At 35.8% G+C, this 22,964-nt stretch overlaps 1 protein-coding gene across 8 annotated transcripts in view; it reads right to left on the bottom strand.

The window, feature by feature from the left end:
- The window catches only part of NFIB (nuclear factor I B), a 219,381-nt gene that overhangs the window by 168,573 nt on the left and 27,844 nt on the right, over nt 1-22,964 (bottom strand). The gene's annotated exons all lie outside the window — the stretch shown is intronic.

Raw genomic sequence — 22,964 nt, 5'->3', positions numbered from 1 at the left:
CAGTGGACCTGCTCTTTCTAAACTTGTGGACAATCAATTCAGAGAACTAAACAGATGGTGCCAAAGGTAGCCTGCATCACTGATTCCCGCCTCTCCATCACTATACATCTTAGTCTTTTAATAACAAGGAATATTTGAGTATACTAGATTGGTGGAATCGAGGAAAGATACAAACAAACAAACAAACAAAGCCAAGACAGTAGCATTTAAGACTGAAAAGGAAAACTTGATTAGGGTGAAGAAAGAACAAACTCAAAAGCAGCCATATCTCATATTGTTTTTTAGGTAACTAAGGACCATTCAAATCACATGTCAACTCTTAGTGAGGCAGTTTAGTTGACCCTAACACTTTTGTCATTTTTCACATATCTACACATTCACCACAAAAATGGTACCTGCCTTCTCAGGGCTCTTCCCTTTTGCCTTCCTCCCCATCCCAGCCTCCTAAACACAGGCCACCAATTTGATGGGATTTTTCAATCCTGGCTTTGATGAGGAGGGTCAGTTTGGCACACAGGTGATTTCCTTGTAGATTAAGAACATTTACTTTCTTCCTGCTGGATCCCTCCCAGAGATACCATCAAACTTCTACCTACGCAATTAGTTTTCACAGGTGGCTGTTTTGCCTCCAGTAAAACTACTTTCTTTCTCCTTCTGCAAGTCAAAGCAGAGCAAACGCACATGAAAACATTTCAGATATGAAATAAACACTTTCATACAGGCAGCTATGATGCAATGTGCATCGTTTCTGACCGACCCAAATTATGGAATGAGTTCCACACACCAAGATCAAACTTAGACAGAATCACTTCTGGGAGAAGGAGCAGAATGTGATTTGGAGGAGAGGGAGGGCAAGAAGAGGGCAAAGAGGGTGAGATGAGGAAAGAAAGAGAAGCCACAATTTATGCTGGTTCGTAATCTATAGGGGACTTCTGAAATCTTTTCTCCTTTGATAAACTCTTATTGTGGAAAGTCTCTACTCAACAAACACAGAAATGAGAGTGAGGGAAAAAAAGATATTCATACACACAAACAGAAATGGCTGATGACGTGGTTGTTTGTTTGTTTGTTTTATTCCTGTTGCACGAGAACAGTTTCAACATGAAACTAGAAAGTTGTGAGATGTAGTTGTTTCTCTGGTTCCTTTTTTAGTAAAAAGCTCCATTTTAAAGGCAGCCATTTCCAAAGGGGGGAAAAAAAATGTCTACATAAATCCCTTGAACTAAACATCTGTTTAAAGTGTTTCTAGGTCAGGGGTCTAAATCTGTGAAATGCCAGGGGTGCAGACATGATTTCTTTCCCAAGGTCTCCAAGTACAGCAGCATGCACAGAGCCCACAATATTGTTTAAACATCTGTCCCACTTCCCCCAAAAGAAAAGGGCCGAGAGAGTGGCTTTTTGTTTTAAACTACAATATGATTTTGTTATTTGTATAGTCTCTAAAATAAAACTAGTGTTAAACAAGGTGTTTTTTCCTTGTTTTATATTTACTCCTTTAATGTATTATTTGAGGGTGGATTTTCAATGGTATTTTGAATGACAAGGGGCGTTTGTTTCACAAAAGCTGTAAACTCAAGGTTGTTCATGAAGAAATGATTGCCATCGGTTCTTCCCTGTGAAGAAAAACTCTTCGAGAATTCTCAATTTCATCATTCTCTGTCATTGTTCTGATAAAATAAAGTATGTGCCCTTACTTTTAAGTCTATTTCTATACCCGTATTTGTCCATGGAAAAAAAAACTTAAAAATATGAAAACATTAACTCATTCCAAGAAGATGGGGAAGAGGGGCCGGGAGTTGAATGCCGCTTCCCTAATACCTGGCCCAAACCCTTATTATGGAATTCAGCACTGGTGACATCAGAGGGATCTGAATGGCCATACACAGGTTTTTCACTCAGATTCTTCACAGTTACTCCAAATCACCCAAAGAGTTTGTACTATGTATTCATTATAAAGAATAATTATGGACCTACACTATCAAACTCATAAGTGAAGAGTTGAAGGACAGCAAGTGGGAAATTGAGCTCCAGACAAATGCAGGAGCCTATTCAGTAAAATTGAAAACAATTAGTTCAATTTCTGAACCCAAATATCAGAGTCTGAGCTCAGTGTTTGGCAGTTACTCATCTTCCCCTGTTATTGCTCCTATGTCATGCCTATGCCCCCTAAAAAAGACAATCCAAAAAAACTCCTGGTTCAAGTAAGAAAAGGTGATTTCACTGATATAGGGTGGAGCAATACTTCATGGTTGTCAAATATAATAAAGGGATTACAGTTTTGTTTTGATTTATTTTAATGTACAAAGGAAGAAAGGAGACAAACTTCAAAGGTTTTGCCTCTGGCCCAGACTTCCGGCCTTAGGGAAACAAATTTCCCAGTGAACATTATAGAAATATAGACGTGCTCATTTAAAATTGGCCAGAAACAAAAACAAACAAACAAAAAAACAAAACAAAAAAAAGCCACGCAAATAGATATTCCTACTAAGACTATATATATGTTATATTTTTAAAAGTCAAAAGTTTTTTTTTCCCTCCCTCTCTGCTCCTAGGAGAGGTGGCCCTGTCCAGTCAATGACCATTCTTACACCCAAAGAATGTTATTTCTATACTTAGGTCATTTTTTTTTAATTCGAAATAAATAATGTTCCAGAAATATAGAAAGTGATTAAAAGAGGTTAAATAATGTTATCCAAATAGAGAGAGACCAACTGAACCCCTATCATATGTGGTACCTAAGAGCATTTAGGTGAGAAAAAGACAGATTACTGTGGTTTTTTCGGGAAAGTAAAAATAATCAGTAATGAGTTTTTACATATCTGAGGATTATTCGATATGTAATAAAACAAACATTTTCATTAATATCCAAAAATCTTTGTTCTATTTGTCTTCTCCTACAATATTATACAGATATTCTTTCCTGAATCTGTCCTATTTTCAACAAACAGTACTTCTAGGACATAGAGAAGAAAAGTATTTCAAAGAGTCCTGAAAATATGAATTTTTAAATTCCAATCAGAGAATGTTAGGGCTAATAAGAAACTTGAAAGAAAAACTGGGCTATCCCCTCACCTAAGGCAAAGCCACACCTATAGTGATTTAAGCAGATAATCATCTAATCTAATTTAAAAATAAATCAGGTTCCATAAACTCCCTCCCTAATACATTCCTGTGCCTGACACCCTTCTACTCACGAAATTCCTTTTCAAGCTATGGCCTAAGCACATTCAGTCATTAACAACAGTGTTAAGTGAGTAAAAAAGCAGATTTAGTGAACCACATGAGAAGGGAATCACTTTAAGATAAGCCATAAGAATTACTGGATCAAAACGGATTGATTTCAGCCAGGTAGACCTGGGTCCCAGCAACATCCTTTGGATCAGGATTCAGAGCAAAGGTAGATGTTTTCCACTATGGATTATACATTATATCATATTTGCAACTAGGAATAACTATCTGTCTACCTATCTATCTATGAACCACACATAATATCCAGCTATGAAAGAGGTGTTATGAACTTAATGTTTGTGCCCCCTCCCCCATCCATTTGTTGAAGGCCCAACCCATAATGTGATTGTATTTGGAGATAGGGACTCTATGGAGGTAATTAAAATTAAATGAGGTAATAAGGGTGGGGCCCTGATCGGATAGGATTAGTGTTCTTTTAAGGAGATACACTAGAGATCTTATCTGCTCCCTCTCTGCCATGTGAGGACAGAGTGAGAATGCAGTGTCTAAAATCCAAAAGAAGAGGCCTCAGAATGAAACCTACCTTGTTGACAACTTGATCTTGGACTTCCTAGCTTTCAGAACTGTGAGAAATAAATTTATATTGTTTAGACCACTCGATCTATGGTATTCTGTTATGGCAGCCCAAGTAGACAGAGGGTATATTATGAACACAATTGTGTTTACTATGTATCACTTACTTTAAATACTATGTCTTCCTCTGATATCTCTGAGACAACACTCCTCTCACTTTTAGGATGACTCCTTCTAGTTTATTTAGTCACTTAACAAATGTGTATTGAGCACCAGCTATGGAGCAGGCATTGAGTTAGATGCTGGAGATACATTTGTTAGTGAGTTCACAATGTAGTGGGGGAAGGAGAGCTAAATGAGCAATTCCAACACTACATGATAGGTCCTATGATAGAGAAGTCAAAAATGCTGTAAGAGCCCACAGGAGAAGCAACCATCTTAGACAAGGGAGGATAAACTTAATGCAATACAAAATGTCTCAGATGGGCACGGAAAGAAGAATCAAAACTAGTCAGCTGAAAAATGGAGGATTGGGGTTTTGGTGTGACAGCAGTGTACAAAGGTCCTGGGGGCTAGAAGATGTGGGTTCCTCTTCCATAGTCATTCACTGTAGACCTCCCTCAAGGATCCATGTGCAGCCCTTGGATCTTCTCTAGAAATAATCCCTCTCTTGACATATCCATATACTTCCAAACCTTCAATTACTCTCCAATCTGTATTCCTAGTTGCAACCTTCCTCTTGAGCTCTAAGCACTCTTTTCAATTGACTGCCAGTCATTTCGGCAGCATGTGACCACTAGCTTGTCTAAAATCCAAGTCTATCTTTTCCTCCGATCTGCTCTTTCTCGTGTGTTGCCCGTTTTTGTGAGCACCTCAGCATTCATCCGGTGGTGGAGTCATCTTCTCCTCCTCCCTCTCTCATACTCTTCATGCCCCTCCATTACCAAATTCTCTTTTCTCAGTATCTTCAGACTCTGTCATTTTTTCCCTCAGTCAGATCCTGAGCATCAAACTGGAAGACTGATTTTTACTAATGTACTATTACAAGTAATGACTTGACACCTCACCTAATCAAAATGCAATAATCCACTAGAGAAAACGCAAAACCCAGACAAGAAAGAGAAGCTGCTATCAAAGAATCCAAAGAGAGAAAAACAGACAAATTAACACAAATTTTGAGCTCAGAGCTTCCTAGCATACAGAAAAAGGAAGAAAACTAGATGAATTACACAATTCCCAATAATCTATTTCTCAAAGAAATCGATTATTAGATATTTGAATAAGGAACACTAAACAACATAATGGGGAAAAGCAGTTTTTGTAAAATAAGCCAAGGTCTTCTGTATATGGATCTTTTACATATAAGATGTTTCTTAAATATTTTATTAACAGTGAAGCCTACCTAAGGTTAAATCATGTTTCTGCAAATGCAGTTTATTCAGGAATACAGTGAAATGCTTCTTATAGATAGCTTTTTGATAACCATGAAAGGTTACCCTGTTCCTGGGGTTATCTCTGTAAGCACAAATGCCGTAAAGGAACTTTTAACCAAAGCTATATTCATAACTGAGTTGACAATACCAAAAGGACTAGGACACGAAGCTACCACTCATCTTTTCATATTTCATTTCCTCAGAAAGGTTTTCTCAGAGGACCTTAGCTAACAAAGACCTCTGCACACCATCTCTAGTTTACTCTATACACTTTTATCGTATCATTCTATTTGTTTCCTCATAGCAGCTACCACAATCTGAAATTACTTGATTTACTAATTTGTCGAACTGATTGATCATTCTCCTCCAATAGAAGGTAAGCTCCCTGAGGGCAGAAGTCACCTCTGTCTTGTTTACTACTGTATCCACAGCCCTTAGAAATGTCACTGACATGCAGTAGGTGCTAGTTAAAATATTTTAAACTACTGAAATGAATAAGCATGTAGTCCATGGTTTTGTTCTAAATCTTTATATGCTATACCCCATACATATGGAGAACACAACAATAATATTTTAAATAAAAATGTGAAAGCCTGGCTTAAAATGTCCTCCTCTCTGACTCTATTTTCTCCCTCCTCCAACTTAGCCTCCATTTTGCTGTCAGAGTTGTCTTCTAAAAGACAATCTAAGTATAACTGCTCAAAAACTTGAAGAAGTACCCACTGGAAACTCTTTATAATGGCACTCGAAGCCCTCAGCAACCTTAATCTTCAGTCTAGTCTCATACAAGTCTCTTTACTCCCCTACACAAGCTAAAATCCACCCAACCTCCTGCTGATAGGTCCTGACACCCCACCCTCCAACAAGCCCTACTATCCCCAATGACTTACTTTTTCTTGTGCTATTCCCAGCCTCCAGGACCCCCGATTCCTCACATTCCTGTCTGATAAAACTGTCCTCATCTTTCAAGCTCATTTCTTGAGTCACAGGAGCCTTATTTAAATTCTTGTGAATTAATGAATTCCCTCATATGTACTACAATAGCACTTTTTATCTATCTACATGTCTACAATCTGTTTTATATGATTTAGGTGGTTAGTTTTGTTTCTGTTTTCATTACTAGATTAGATTATAAACTCTTTGAAGACAGGGATCAACACTTTATTGGTCTTGGTATTTCCCCCACCTTGAGCACACTGCTAGTCACATAGTAGGCACTAAACAAGTGTTCACTGAATAAGACATCTACATAGTTAGAACTAAAGAGGTGTTGACGGTGGTCGCTCTGGATTTCAATTTTACACAGTTGACAGCCTAGCTGCAGCACAACCATTAACTGGATTAGAGGTAGTATTAACATTCACTTTACTAGCTAACAGTGTTATATCAGTAATTGTTGCAGGAAAATTATTTAAGTTAACAGTATACAAATACATGTTTTTTCTAATGATGACTCATGAAGTTCTCTATTATATTAATAACAGTTTTATAGACTCTGTCCATGTCTATTTAACCTGATATCACATAGAACACCATATCTCATACTGTGCAGATTCAGAATGATTCAGGGCCTTTTTCATCAGCCCTTGCTGATGAAAAGACATGAATTTTTCAAATGTTGTATCAAATATAAAACTGGTTTTTTCCTATCTTTTTTAGACATTATAGAACACTGAAAACTTTATAGTTAAAGAAGTCTTATAACTCCAAGCACAAGGCTTAAAACTATAATTGTGTCATTTCTTCATTACTTTCAGTACTGCTCCCCTACCAAGATTCAGTTTGCCAAATTACAACAGCATTTCCAAGAGTACTACCAATCAACAGAGAGGGCAATGAATGAATTTGTACATATGCATCTGTCAGGCTATTAAATGATAAAGCATACAGGCTAAGAGAATGGTATTGAGACATATGTGTTCTTACCATCTGCACACATTGTGGCAATGCATTTCACACATATGACATGTCTGAAGCCTGATTTTACACATGAAGAAGAAAAGCATTCATGCCAACACTCAGCACAATTCATGTCACCTAGGTTTCACAATTGGTGGCTTTATGTTACAAATGCCTATCTGTCCAAATTTTTTTTCTTGTGAAAAATAATTAAGATACAGCATCAGATACCATCTTTAATCTGAGGATACTGGCTTTAATCCTATGCTAACAAAATCTCAGTGACACTAAAACAGAGTATTGGAGAATAAATTTGTTTGCCTTCTCAGAACCTGTAATTTTTACTTTAAACCACACCTCAAAAAATTTTTTTAAAAAAAAGAAAGGAAGTTGAACTAAAAAAAAGAGTGGCAAGCTATGTATATTAATTTTACATTACATATTTTGGAAAGGCAAATTCATTATTTATACAGGTGCTACCTGACCTCTGTCCAGTGAGATATTCATTTTAACCTATTAATAAGCACACTATAAACAACAAAGAAAGTTACGTGACCTTACACAGCTGTCTCAGGCCACTGTACTTCCATCGTTAAGCAAACTGTTAGATGACCCTGTTGTCAGAACACACTAAATCTGTCTGAATGTGGAAAAACAAGACTTTCTCTCTAAAGGATAAAACAAAAATCCTGAGCAGAGTTGCTGCTTCCACCACACAGTTACCATTGTTATCTATCATTTATTATTTACCTATGTTTTTCATATAAGCCTTACAGGAAGCTTTTATGCTGCCTATGACACATAATCAGTTGCTTATTGCCAAGGGAAAGACTTTTCCCCAGAAAGACAATCTGTGCACACACTAATTTGAAAGACAGGATAGGAGCTGCAAGTGTTTTAATAGCCCATTATCAAAAATTATCCCTTGGCTATAAAATCCCCAGACCATTGGCTTGAGATCAGCTCAAAGAAAAATGAGATTACAGAATTTAATCTAGTGAAGGGGAGTGAGAGATGAGTTTTAAAAAGCCTTAGATCACCAAAAAAAAAAAAGGCAGAGGACAGAAACGAGATCAGCTTAGATTAAAACTTCCACATGTTTACCTCATACAAATCTAACATGTTCCAAGATTGATTTTAATTGTTAAAAGTATGCTGTTACTTTACAACATTTTAATAAAGAGTGGAGAATACTCAGAAAAATATTATATAGTGAGGTGACAGGAAACAAAACAGCATTTTGTCTTAAATTTGCACGACCTAATTTATAGCAATAAAGCAGAACCTATGAGCTCTGGTAAATGTCAGGGCCGTCATGTCCATTACATATGTGAGTAGGTATGAAGCAGTCTCTGTAGGCCCTTCAAAAATTGCACACAGCCGCCCTAATGCAAACCAGAAGTCTCAGACTGCTGGATGAACACTCAGATTCATTCCCATGTGGATATTTAGAGAGGGTCTCTGCCACACTCACCCAATCCTCATTTAGTTACATTTCAAGGGACCAACCAGAGGCCATAATCATGAAGATGGCTCATGAGAAGACAATTCCCACCCCAACAAAATCTGGCCCAACCCCTGCAAAGAAAGCATGAGTCCTGTAGAACCTCCCTCTCCCCCCCACCCAACCTCTGCTCTCTTACATCTCTCCCCTTCTTCCCCCCTCCCTCCGCGAGCATCTGCCTTGCCCAATCTCGCCTGGGCCAGCTCCAATAACAACATCTGCTTGGCAGCTTTTCAAGCCCACGGATAGTTATCTAACTGAGGCTTTTGTGCTGTACTGTTTATTCTATGTGAAGAAATGCCTCCTTAGTTGAAAGAGTACTTTAGAAAAACTGTGCAGCTATTAGCAAGTGAAGCACAAGGCTAATAACCCCCACCTGCTCATCAAATTAATTATGACATCTGAGTCATTATAACTCAGAAAGAAAACACGACTGCAGATTTGTCACATGTAGGAATAAACATGTATTAGGACCAGAAAAAAAAATCAGACCAAGAGACTCAGCTGGACAAAATACATGCTTCTACCTTTTAGAGACTGAAAATATGAATCCTATCTTTCCAAGCAAACTGATGAAGAACAAGAGGTTAGCCAGACAGCCACACTATTATAAAATGGAACAAAATGAGATAAAGTCAAGGAATATGGAACCTCAAGGAAAACACTTAAAGAGTCAAGAATTATTTCTTTAAGGACACCAAAACATTATACAAAGCCATCCCGCAGAGGGAAATTTACTGTTCATAATGAATATGAGCCATGTCATTTGGTTCATCTTAAGTAGACTCACAAAGACTCAGGATAGTGGATTTTTTCCCCCTAGGTACAGAAGAATATTTTAATGATGCTAATAATTCTAGGAAGAAAATACATTAATGAAAATGAAAACTTGTCATAAAGTTATTGAGCATTTTCTAGTTTTATGAACACACAAAACTAGCATTGTTAAAAGGCAAATTCCATTTGGTAGCCATAAAAAAATTACATTTAAAAGTCAGACATTTAACACTATATCTCATAGTCATTACTGTTTTGCTACTATTTCAAAGTATTGAAAGTAGCAGCTTCCATTATATGTTTTCAATAAACTTGAAATAGCTACCAATCTCTTATTCTTTCCATATATTTCTGGCATTTGCAACTATAACATGTATTTAAAATATCTTATTCTCAAACTTTATATGTTTGTTAAAGTGATTTGAAAATAAATACAAGTAAATTTTAATAAAAGTAAAATTGTTTTAAATAGAACGCGTATTAATAAATGATGAACCATTCAATATACAGCCATGACATTTTTTCTTGCTGTTATATTAAAAGAAATAAATTCTGAAAAGATACTTGCATGAATCACAATAAATCACTATTATTTAAAAAAAACCAAAACGCTCCTACTTAAATAGTGGCAACTATAAATTTAAAGCTTCTTCACCTTTCTGCAATATCTTTATTATTGGAAAAACTTTTTTTATTCTTTTGGAGTCCTTGTGCTGCCAATCAGAAAATACAACTCTTTCTTTAAAAGCATGTTAGTATTTTGCTAAATGACATTAGCCTACTGCATTTTTATGTTCTTCCTCCAGGAAAGTCATCCCATTGTAGCAGCAGCTATAACCGGTTCTTGCATATAAAATTTTTTCATTCTGCTTTATAGAAGCATAATCCACAGAAGAGTTAATTTTAACACAGAACATGTTAAATTTATAAATCCTTTGAGGTTTAACATAAAATAAAAGCAAATCTCAGGAAGCAATACAATTAGTTTTTTCTCTCTGTAAAACAATTTTTTTATCAGAGTCTAGCACTGAGTTGATTTATGTAAATGTGTTACTTAACCTCAACTTAAGATATAAATCCAGAGCAAACACAACAGTGGCAATCCTGACACTCTACTTTGCCAAATCAGAAGATTTAGTCAGCCTAGACTAAAAATGAATTAAGATTATATTGAGACTGTCAGTCCTAAGTCAAGAAAATATGCACAGCCAGAGCAGGCCAGGGAGATCACTCATTAACCAGCCAACAATGCCCGTCTGAGAAAACATGTTCCCAGTTTTCAACTCCACAGCAAGTCAAGGCACTCTTTTTAAATGAGTGAATTTTCTGTGGAGTTTTTTTTCCACATCATCAACTCTGAAAAGAAACTCAGCTTCTGTGTTTCTTACCTGCCTAACTCTCCACATGTGGAAGTGGAATGGGCCTTGCATCCGTTAAGGTAATGTGGGCCAGTGCCTAAGTAGAGATCGACTCGGCTATGAGGAGTTAATGCCTCCTTTCTGAAAACAACCTTCAAGTTGATTTTTAACAACAGGTTCCCACAATTACTGAATTCCTTTAGCATGATAGGTAACAGTCATGTATGCTGAAGAAGTATGACTGTGGACTATCCAGCTGCAGATCTCTGCCCGCTGTCTCCTGACCCATGCGCATACACAAGTTACAGCCATGCTGGTCAAGCATGTTCTACAGAAGTCGGTCTGCCTAAGCCTTCAAAGTCAACAAATTATTTTGTGAAAAGTATCCTTAGCAAGTATCAACATTATTGTCAGTCTGACTTTGAAAATTCTAAAGGCATGCCAGAAAGAGGGCTACCTACAATCCAGCAGTTCCCAGATTGTACACAGTACAGAGATTCTCATATCCACTTAATCTCAGCACGCATCTCCACCCCTACTTCCTTCCCAATGGTATGTGGTCTTGAAAACACAAATGTTCACGTTTCCTGAAGCTGAGCGTCAAAGGAAAAGTCCCCTCCCAAGAGGCAGAGCTGCATGCTTTTGGTGCCTCTGAAATTGTTCACTATAGTACAGCATAATGTGACACTCATCACAATTAGCCACAGGGAAATAGTCTTTTTTTTCACCTCTGATGTCATATAACAGATAAGACTATGATTTGACATCACATTAGTTAGGAGCCATGTTATCTACAAAGTATTTTAGAGTTTGTTAAGAGGGCCATGATATTGCAAGACTACCTTAGTTTCTAAATTGCATGTGTTCCTTTAAATCTCTTGACAAATCCACTATTGGTTGAAGAGTACAAAATGACAGATGCAAATTATTTTTCAGAAATTAGACATTTTCACTGGTAGTTCCTAATCTTGAGTAATCCTTTCTTCTCTTTATTCTCTCCCCCTTCTCTGGCATTCTTCTCCCCTAAGTGTACATGCACAGCACGGGCATCTGGCAGACACACACACACACACACACAGACACAGACACACACACAGACACAGACACACACACACACACACACACACACACACACACACACGCATGCACAAAGACATCCATTAATATTAAGTGCAGTTTTGTAATGTTTTTCAGAATTTCTCAGGGGCTTTAGGAGGGCCGCAGCCATGCCAAAATTACAAGCTCTCCTCTAGTCAGGAGGGATGTCTTTTCAAAGCCCAGCCCTCATTTTTCAGTCTGATGTAAGTAAATTTACCTCTGTGTGCTGAGCTGAGCAGCTTTTCTTTGTCGTTTTTGTTTTTCTAATAGCTGCTGCTCTGGCAGAGCTATTCATTTCAAAGGGAAGTTAGAAGCATTCTTCACTCTTCCCCTTTTAGATTATTTGCAGTTACTGACTCTTCTGAAATCTTAGATTTGAACAGAAACCTAAAGCATAGCACCATTCTAAAACAGCAAATCACCAACATTCCTGGGATCACATTTCTCTAGAACAAGTATTCAATATGAGGCACAAGAATTAAGTCTAAATAGTCTAAAATTCTCAAAATAAAGAGAGAGCATTATCTTTAAAAAAAAAAAAAATGGGGCCCACCCTACTCCGATATCATGGTGATGGATAATAATCTTTTGGAAACATTGTTTAAGCACCGGACAAAAGGTGGTGAAATTGTTTGCTTTTTGGCTAAATTAACTGATTTCTTGAGAAAGTAAAATCAACTGTACCAAGGCAACTAACTTGGAAATCTTGTTAGGCAACAAATACGAAACTGGAGTTTTTTTCTTAGTTGACTTATTTCATGAGAAAATCAAGTCAGCTGTCTTAGATCATTAATCTGATAAAATCTAAGATAAAATCTGTGGATGAACCATCGCTAAAAGTTCTTAATTTGTCCATGCTTCAATCTAGCCAATAAGACTCAGTTCACAATGGTGGATTTTGCTGTTGATCCACTGATGAGTTTTACATGGACTGAACCAAGGTCATCTCTCTGAGTGCACCGAACTCTGCAGATTCTCCATTTGTATCACATATTTAAATGAGTAATCGACAGTTTATTACCTTTCTGGTCATCTAATGTTGACTCCTTTTTTATAAACCAATATTCACATGAACACATTTGACTTCATAATGGTTTGGGGGTTTTGGTAATTGTCAATCTCAAAGTCATAGTAAGAGAAATAATAAAGGGATATTAGTGCGGTTGGAGTAAACGGCAAGAAAAAAGTACACTGAGCCACGGTAAGAAACAGTGCCAGGCCAGGAAGACTCTCATGACTACCTTCTGAGTCATCTCATTCACCTTGTAGAATAAAGAATGTGTACATAGTGAAAACCGTATTATACACTGAGGCTTAAGTCCTTAGGTCTTAATTTCCTCATTGTGCATATTTACCTGAAGGGACATGAGTGTGATACTATGCCATATTTCATACTAAGAAACTGATGCAAAATTAAGCCTGCAGTAGGAGGAAAAAGATGCTACATTCCTGGGGTAATTTTCAAATACCACCACAAATAGATAAATAAAAGCAGTAAGAACTAAATCCTTACCCTCCTTTCCCCACCCTCTTTTTGTTTTTTGTTCTTTACATTTGTGTGAATTCAGTAACCTTAATCACCTAACGCTATTATGCCTAATGAAACCAAAAGATTAAAAGTTGTTGATGTTCAAATCCCTACCTACCAGAATACCAAAAATTTCCTTGAAACTAGGAAGAAAGAAAAAAAGAACTCATTCATAGCCAAAAATGAAGACTCTGAATCGCATACTATAGCTCGACCAATGAATAATTTGCACCTGTAATGTAAGAAGATGCTCACAAAGAATTAAATGGTTAGGTACTACAGATCCATTTTTTTAAATTAAGTCAAAAGGCTCTAGGTTTACCCTACTCAATTCTTAAGTATGAGGTGGAGAGCCAAGCGTGGATTTTCCGTGGATTTGAGGCATTTATAATGCAATCGGGAAAAAATAGTTGGGGAAGAATCATATATTTAAACCCCACTTCTCAACTACCCGTTGGGTGAATTACTCAATGGTTCTCAGCTGTAAAATGGGAATAATATCTATTTCACTGAATTGAGTTAACTATTAAACAAGATACTGTAAATAAAACACAAAAGTGCTAAGTAATTTACAAATATAAAGCCCCTTAATAAGGAAATACATAATCTATATGAAATTAACTTCAGAGCAGTATAGCTTGAATTCAAGGAATGGAGGGGAGATGAATGACTGGAAAAGGTGGATTTGTTGTATTTACCTCCTTCACAGAAGGTCGAAAGGTATAGTGTTCAGGGCATGATCTATAGAGTCAGACAAGCTTGAGATTAATCCTGCCTTTGCCATTTCATAGCCATGTGATCTTGGGCAGCTCATGTAAACCCTTTGAGCTCTGATTTCATCATCTTTAAATGAGCAATGATAATACCTACCCTGTAAAGGAAGCCAGAGTGTTTAAATAAAATACTACACATATAAGCGCCTGACTTTTAAAAATAATATTCATGCAAGGGAAAGTGGACCACACCAAAGATGTCTTGTGGACTGTTTGTCTTCCACACTGTTGTTAATATAACTTCATGTAGTTACTTTCTAAATATCTTCAAGTGTTCTGGATTGAAGTAAGATTATGTACTTTTTCTAAAGTGCATCTTTTCCATATCAAGCAGCAACCTAGCAAAGGAAAAATACTTTCATAAACAGCTTAGGAAAGAATAATTTATCAATTTAGGATATTTCTGCTGCTATGAAGAATTTTTTCTTATAATGAATTATTATGTGTAACTCATCTGAAAAAAAAATTTAAACAAATAGCGTATTTTAACCTTCTTAAAGGATAAACTGCTTTATATGTTACATTTGGGAGAATTTTCTTTTTAAGTAACAACTTTGTACTTATCTTGAAAATAAAAGAGAAAGTAACTGCTTAATAAACAGCTGTATTGCTTGCTTTCTACAATTCAGAATATTGAAGAAAGTCTTCAAACCCCCAAATAAGTGTAATACGCATAGTTTTCTGGCAGAATTTCTTTTAAAAATCTCCAGACAATATGAATGTATGCACACATGTACACGCAAACACACAGGCACATGCACACACTAAAATTTTTTAATCAATAAGTCATTTGGAAGAATCTCCAGAAGTGTGCTGAGGCATGTTTTTGGTGTTTTGCCAAATTATGTGCTTCTGTTTGTGGCTTTCAAATATGGATTAGACAGATGCATAAGCATGTACTGTTTGGCAAGTAGCGACAATGGTCTCGTCTGAATTTAGTAATTTAAGCTTTTCATTAGTCCTCTTAGGTGAAAGAAAGAATTAACAACAACTTGTTTGAGCTCTATCTTTATATCCCTTTGTCATCCATTCTTGTTCGCTTGCCATAGATTAGAAGCCAAAGGAATTTCAGATGTCCTCTAAAGACAGACCTAAAGCAAGGGCCTCAAACAAGGGGTTCAAGTGTCAAGTACTGGACATTTAAACTGGAACCTTAACTTTTGGTCATTGTTATTCTAAGGTTGTAACTCTTCTTTTCCAAGTTCGTCAATGTACTTGAATACCCAGTGTGCCATCTTTTTTTCTGACAAAGAAATAAAGATAGAAATTTCCTAAAGAGGTAAAAGGTCACTTGAGATTTCTGTTTCTCATGCCTTGAAATTATAACACATAAAAGTAGACTTTTACATGACAAAGTGCCCACAAAGGTGTGTCCGTCTCCTGTGACTGTTTCTGGAAGAAGCTATGTCCTTGACACCCTGCTTCATACCATAATCACTCTCAACTTCAGAGGTCAGCTTCTTAAGACCATGAACTTTGGTGGTAAATTCAGAAACAATTCCAAAGCCATGTTCATCTCAAATTCTGTCACAACCATCCTAAGGACCAGTATATGTCTTTCTAATCGAAACCAATAAGTAATTATAATCTCTAGCCCTTCTCCAGATCACTTTAGAGAACACCAAGGGAAGTTCAATTGACTTGTAGTATTTGACATTTTCTTCTGTTTGTGGGTAAGAATAACCCTAATGTCCAATAGAAGAGTTCACAGGAACCAAGAGGTAAAAAAGATTAAAGGCTGACAGTGGTCCGTGGTTAATTGAGTCCCCTGTGTGAAGCTATAGAAAGATTAGTTTATACAGCTGTCGCTATTTGTCATAACATTGCTAATAAGACACATATGTTCCATCAAAGCCTTATTTTGGACCTCCAAAACTAGACTGTCCAATGGTCTGAAACACATGTAGAAGTCGACAAAAAACACTACAGACAAGGAAGACCAGTGTATCTCCTCTGCTTGTTTCAATGGCCAAGGAAAGAAAAGGTGTGAGCCTCAGAGTGAACACAGCCTTGAACATTTAGATTTGGGGGTTAGTGAGCAAAACATTAAAAAAGTGAGCTGGGAATTGGAACAGTACTCTGTAGGGAACATTAGTAAGGTGTAATGTTTTAACTGTTCAGTAGATAATTAGAACCTTTAACCCAAATGATTTATAAATGGTGACTTTCTCCGAAGAAAGTGCAAAACTAAGACTGACAGAAAATATTCCTAGAAAGGGCACGAAGCTAACCACGTCATTTGTCCCTTGCATTTTCCAGGAGTCTGCTCTGCTTATAAACTATAGATTCACTGAGAAAAAAAAAATGTGTTAACTAACTTTAAGAGATTTTCAGTAAAACATTAAGATAAGCTAAAAATCCAAAATAAGCTCAATGCAAAAACATTATAAGTATTATACATTAAGCAAGGTGTTATGAATAACTTATAGTTCATATTCTCAGAAATTTTTCATTTTAGTGGAGAGAGTAGAGAAAAATAAATACATGCATCTAATAATATGTCTGTATGTGTGTGTGTAAAGATCGAGAGAAAGGAAGAGGGGGAAAGAAAGAACTTGTAGTTCACAAAGCCCTTTCACACAGATTATCAAAATTTATCCTCTGGAGTAACTGTTAACACCAGTACCATTTTACAGATGGTGAAATTAAAGCTTAAGTCTCAATAACTGATAATGGAACCCAAAATGGAAGCCAAGTCCTTATTTCTTCTATGACAACAGGAGAATATTGTCTATTAATCTATTGATCACCATGATGAAAAAAGTCTATCATGCCTGAAAACTGTGAATCTTATTTTCGATATTAATAAATATATCCTCAAAGTTATACCCTCCTCCCACTACCTCTCATACATTTTACCCAAGAATTGATTGCTAAGATTGAGAGCTTACTGAAAACCCAAATAAAAGGAAGCTGAGGCTAACGGTGATCACACTGTCTCCATAGCAAAGATAGGTCAAAAGACCTTCAAAGAAAGGGTTTTGAGGTAGCAGGGATTGAAATAACTTACTTCAGCAAACAATATATAAATTTAGTTTGATATAAGTTGCTCATCTACAACTCAAAGCACCTAAGAAATTTTCATGGATGAATATTTATGAACTACAACATGTACTGCTTCTAGTCTGAATTTGCTCCTTCTACACACTCCTTTCATACTCTTCCTCTCCAGTTCATTATCCTATTATGAGCGGGCTGAAGAGGCCATCTTGAACCTCAATGGAAGGTACAATTACCATAAAGCTCCCAACTGTAAACAATGGTCTTATAAAAATAATGCAAATTCAAGAGGTAAGAACGGTGTTTAGATTACTTTTGCATATTCTTCATCTAAAACAATCCTCCTTCCTCCACATCTTTTGTGCATTTGATTGAAGTACCAAAATACACTTTCAACATAAGTAGCTGGATTGCTTTGCTAGCAGCTGAAGTGCCCATCCAACCCTATTAACTTGATCCAAGATGGTACTTCAAAATGACACACTTTAAAAATGACAGGTAAAATCCAGTATTTTATTTCCTAGAAAGAGAAATTAATCTGAATATTGTATACATAGTTTAATACACGGTCTACTAAAAAGGTTATTCCTATCCTGGATTAGCTTCACTAAGTCAGTTTAAGAGCTAATCTAAAATAATAGTTTAACAAAATTGTTTATGTACAAATCCTGATTCCACCACTTACTAGTTATGTGACATTGGACAGATTATTTAACCTTTCTGTTTCTCAGTTTCCTCACACGTAAGAAGGAGATGATAAAAGAGTTTGCTTCGTAGGGTTAATGTAAGAAATATGTGAATAGCTAGACACATGTGTGCACGTGTGTGCGCACACACACACACATTTAAGTACTTAAGAGTTCCGATATTCATCCATCTTCTTCAAGTCTTTACTCAGATGTTGCCTCCTCAGCAAGACCTATTCTAATCAATTTTAATACTTCAATCTTTCCTACTCTTGCATCCCCATTTTATTTTCAAGCAGTATTTCCCACAAGATCAATGCTCCTGTGGTCAGTATTCAATTTGTAACGTGCCTTCGAGGAATGAGGTAACTCATTGGCTAGTCTCCTGTAGCAACCAGTTCACAAAGGAATTTCATTCCTACACCAGACAGTGTTAGGAAAGGTGGGACCAAGAAGACAGTTCAGAGTAGGCACACAGCAGGTGTCTGTGGTTCCTTGGAGGATGCATCTCTTTTATGAACAATGGAACACTCCCCTTAATAAACAGCAAAACAGAAAAAATACATATACTCCCTGAGGTATAGGAGAAGACCTGGGAAGGGTTATAGACCCAACTGGTAGTGGTTTCCTCAGAAGAGGGACAGAAATAGACCAGGAGGAATCCTAGCTCTATTTATTTTAGCTTTTACAATGAAAAAATAAGTGTCACTTGTGTGACTAAATAACATTTAAAGGCCTGAATTTCAAGTATATAGAGCTAGCTCTAGTCTCACTCTAAAATGTGTGACATAGAAAGAAGTATGATATTTCTCAGTAAACATTCTAATAAAAGTGAGTTGCAGCATATGTAAGGAAAATACAAAGATCCGTCAAATGTAGTATCAAGTCCCTGCAAGTTTTTATAGCATTCATGTCAATTTTTAAGGTTTGTTTGCAAATATTCGTTTATTCCCTCTAACTTTTCCACTATGCACCTGACCTGTTTTCTCTGTCCAGTACCAAAATATAAGAACACACACAAAAAAGCCAAAATTGTACATTGTTAGGCCAAATATCATAAATATCTAAAGATTGCTAAAGGAAAAGCAAATATTTTATTGTTCCACAAGCATACTTACATGCCCTTAAAATGAAACAAAGAACTATAAGAGTGCCTATGACTTATATATATTTGAATAGAATTTTCTGCTTTACTAATTCCGACATTCATTCCATATCATTTAAGGCCCATATGAAGTGAACACATAGGTGAAAGAATGATTTTCTACATACTTCATCTGTAGTTCCATGAATATTCTTCAAATTTATGGTGGTTCCCTTTCTATTAGCTCTTCTAAACTATGTTCTCAAATCAATATTATCTCAAAAGCAAAGATTCTTTATATATATATATATATATATATATATATATAAATATATATATATATATATATACACATACATACACACATACACATACACACATATCATTGAGATTATTAAAACTATAAGAGCTTTCTTATATTTTCCTGGAGATTTATTAAACTATAATATTTCGTATGCGAAATAAATTATGGTGACCCATAGAATCAATAAAATAAAAAAGCAATAAAATGCACTGTTGTTTTTTTTTTTTTTTTTTGCCACAATATGTAAGGTGAGCCAAAATGGGAAATTATACATATTTTTCTAGAAAAATCATTTTTATCCTCTGAAATAATCATAAGAACAGCAAATAAAAACAAAACAAAAATCTGTATTGTGAATGCTAACTTGAACCATGCCAACAAGCATTCAAAAGATTAATCAAAGACTTGACAGTTGTTAACAGTTCAACATGGTTCCCATAATTATCCAATTAAACATATAATGCAAATAGTAGAACTCTTATGGGTTCCATAGAGCATGAATATCAGGCTGCTTCAGAAAACTATTAACTGTAATGTACTGTCTGCTGAGTCAGAAGAAAGTGAAAGGAGAACTACATTTATAGAGGAAGGCAAACAGAAGAAAAATAGAGTGGGGAGACGCGTAACTCAACCACTCTTTATGTGGTCATATAAACACAACAGACAGTGGTAAAATCCAGAAAACAAAATTTAAGTAACAATTATTGTAAAACCAAAAGAATGCAAAGCAATGACTTTACCCTATAATTCCTACTGGCTGCACTCTACCCACAGCATACTTCAACCACACTTTTCCAGCTCGCTGCTAAGTTAGAAACATGGATGTAATTATAGTTGTTGGCTTTTGACTCTGTCTATAAACCATGCAGAGATAAACTGCTATTAGTGAACATACCAACTCCATATAATTGTGTTTTGACATTATAGGTAAAAACAGTGAGAAGGAAAACTAACCACAGCAATTATAAACAGCATGCTCAAGGGCACGTCGGGTCACTTATGACCTTGACTAAATTATAATCCTTAAGCTGCATTTTCACACATTCAGATGCACACACACATACACACATGTGCGCGAACATCCCACACCTGTCTTTTTTAGGGAAATGAATTTAGTGAACATAAAAACTACTAAAATATATATTCATAAATACTCAAAGGAACACAAAATATGTACTGTATGCATCAAATATCTGTACTTAAAAAAATTTAATATATTTTTAAAAGCCAAAATATAAATTTTAGAAGAAATATTTTGTGGTAAGTGTTCATTCTAAAAGTATTCTATTTTGCAGCTGTATCTACTCAGGAGGAGAGTTGAGGAAATAGGATTCGGTATCAAAACTTCTGCTATCGTATAAGTTGGGTTTAGATTGTATTATTTGGAAGATAATTTTTAAATGCTTAAACCATCTACTTATATTGATAACATTTTTCCAATAATTTTCAACTATTTACTTCATTTTATTGGCTGTAGACAGAACTATTATATCCATTTCTTTTTATAATTGCCTTCCCTTCTCCCACCAAGATGAGACCACATGGCATCAAGAGAGCAATAAATATTCAATAAATTATTTAAGCATGATACTCTGAAATAAAATGTAGTATCGTTTTCAACGACTTTTCCTCTAAATTACAAAATGATTTATAATCAGCAACAATGTAAATGTGACAATCACAATAGCATTATATACTATATGTGGTAGTAGTCTCCTTCGCAGAAGTCCAACTTATAAGTGATGTTTTATTTTATTAGATTATTCATAGAAATTGAGATATATAAACATGATATTTAGAATGTGTTAATGCCATTAAAATAATCTCAGATATTTGCATATTTCTTAAAAGTGTACATATATTTTTTTAATGTGCTTTTCTTCTTTGGTATTCTTAATAAGCTGATCAGAAATGCAAAAGTATTTGCTTTTTTTTTTTTTACTGATCAGGAAACAGGTGTCTGAGGTGAGGCAACTTGCTCAAAATACAAATCTAATGAGAAGCCAGGCAAGCCAGGTGAGCTCCTTGTACATGGATCCAGAGCCTGAAAACACAGGTTCAAATCCTGCTCCTCCTCTGACTCACTGCTGTAAAAATTTGGAAAGCACAGTAATGGCTTCCACGTCAGGCAGTTGTGAGAATTAAATGAGATATGATATGTAAAGCACTTACCAACACAGTGCCTGGCATATAGTAAGTCCTTAATAAATATTAGATGTCATTGGCTGTTGTTACTGTTACTGCTATCTTAGAGCCAGCTAAAACAATTTTGACATGGTTAAAAGATTACATAAATAATTGCATAAATATCAAGAGAGATATCTTAATATATCAATATCTGGAGATTAAAGTTTGGCACACATTCTAAAAGAAGACTGACATAACTAAATATCACTGTAATTCTTGACTGGGAGGTCTTGGAGAATGAGCTGCATTGGCTGTTAAAGGTTTTCTAATAAAATATTTACTGATTTATGTCATCTCACCATTCAGGAGACACAGGTTTAAGGAATTTAGATTAAATTGAGAAAAAACTACACAAATTAAAACGGGTAAAATGGCAACAGTGCACTAGTGTCTGAACCAACTTTATCTTGGGGATCAAAGTTCCCCTGCTTTAACTGCCACATTCCAGCCTGGACAGAATAGTTTCTGTGTAACTAACTGGCAAGTCTAGCATCCTGACTGAAAGTTCATACTTAAAGGCTTTAATGTAATGTCTTTGAGGACAATGGATTCCTCATTCAGTGCAAGAGCAATCCCGATCGTGTTCAGGGCTGCAAGAACTCAAGTTGATTCAGCCTAAGCCTTCACTGTTCTTTTTATAAAACATCTCTGAAAGGAAATGAAAAAAATAGGAAGAGAAAACTATCTGTATTCATGTTTTGCAGCAAATATATAAAGTCAATATGTTTAATTGTCTTGTGCAGGAGTCGGGAACACCAGAGAAAAGTTTCACTTGTTGCTCACTGAAGGTCAGAACAGCGATGTCTGTGGGACAAACCAATGCACATCCAGGAAGGTAGAAATAGAAATATTTACAGTGGACAGATAAAAGAAACCATAATAATTATTTCTTCCTCTAGGTAGGGCCACATGAGATTTGGCGACAGCTCTCTAACTGCTTTACAGGCATATACTATTATAAAATGTAACTTGCATTCCTTGAAAGTGAAGAAAAGGCCCTTTTTAAAAATTGTTTTACTTAGAGAAGATTGAAGAACAAGTTTTTAAATGGAGAGGTAGTAGCAGTGAAGTTGGAAATATGAGTGAGAAGGAAGCAGTCATGGGTTTAAATCTTAGCTCTATCATTTACTAGCTGTCTGACTAGAGATTTATTCAACATATTTAAGCTCATTTTCTTCAACTATTAAATGATGATCATACCTGCTTCTTGGGTAACTATGATGATTACATTAAATGATCCAGGTGGCGCATAAGACATTCTCAACATGCTGTAGTTATTTTAATTATTATTACTACCAATTATTATTACTATAATAATAAGAGGAATCCCTGCCATTCTGAAGAGAAAGGGGAGTCATTTCTGGATCTTTCCATAACATTATCTTTCTCACTAACATGCATTGTCTTATATAAGAAAGAAATCTACCCATTAAACCAAAAAGTGAATTAAATATATAGGGATAGAGAGTAGAGTAGTTTCTCTCCTGCAAACCCTAGGATGATTTACAAATCTCATAACTTTTGATCTAAATAAGTAGGACTCAAAATTCGAAAATAGTTTTGACTCTGTT

This window comes from Pteropus medius, unplaced genomic scaffold (assembly GCF_902729225.1).
Source record: "Pteropus medius unplaced genomic scaffold, Ma_sr-lr_union100, whole genome shotgun sequence".
Classification (NCBI taxonomy): domain Eukaryota; kingdom Metazoa; phylum Chordata; class Mammalia; order Chiroptera; family Pteropodidae; genus Pteropus; species Pteropus medius.
The sequence above is the reverse complement of the archived record's forward strand: the minus strand, read 5'-3'. Positions and strand labels throughout refer to the sequence as shown.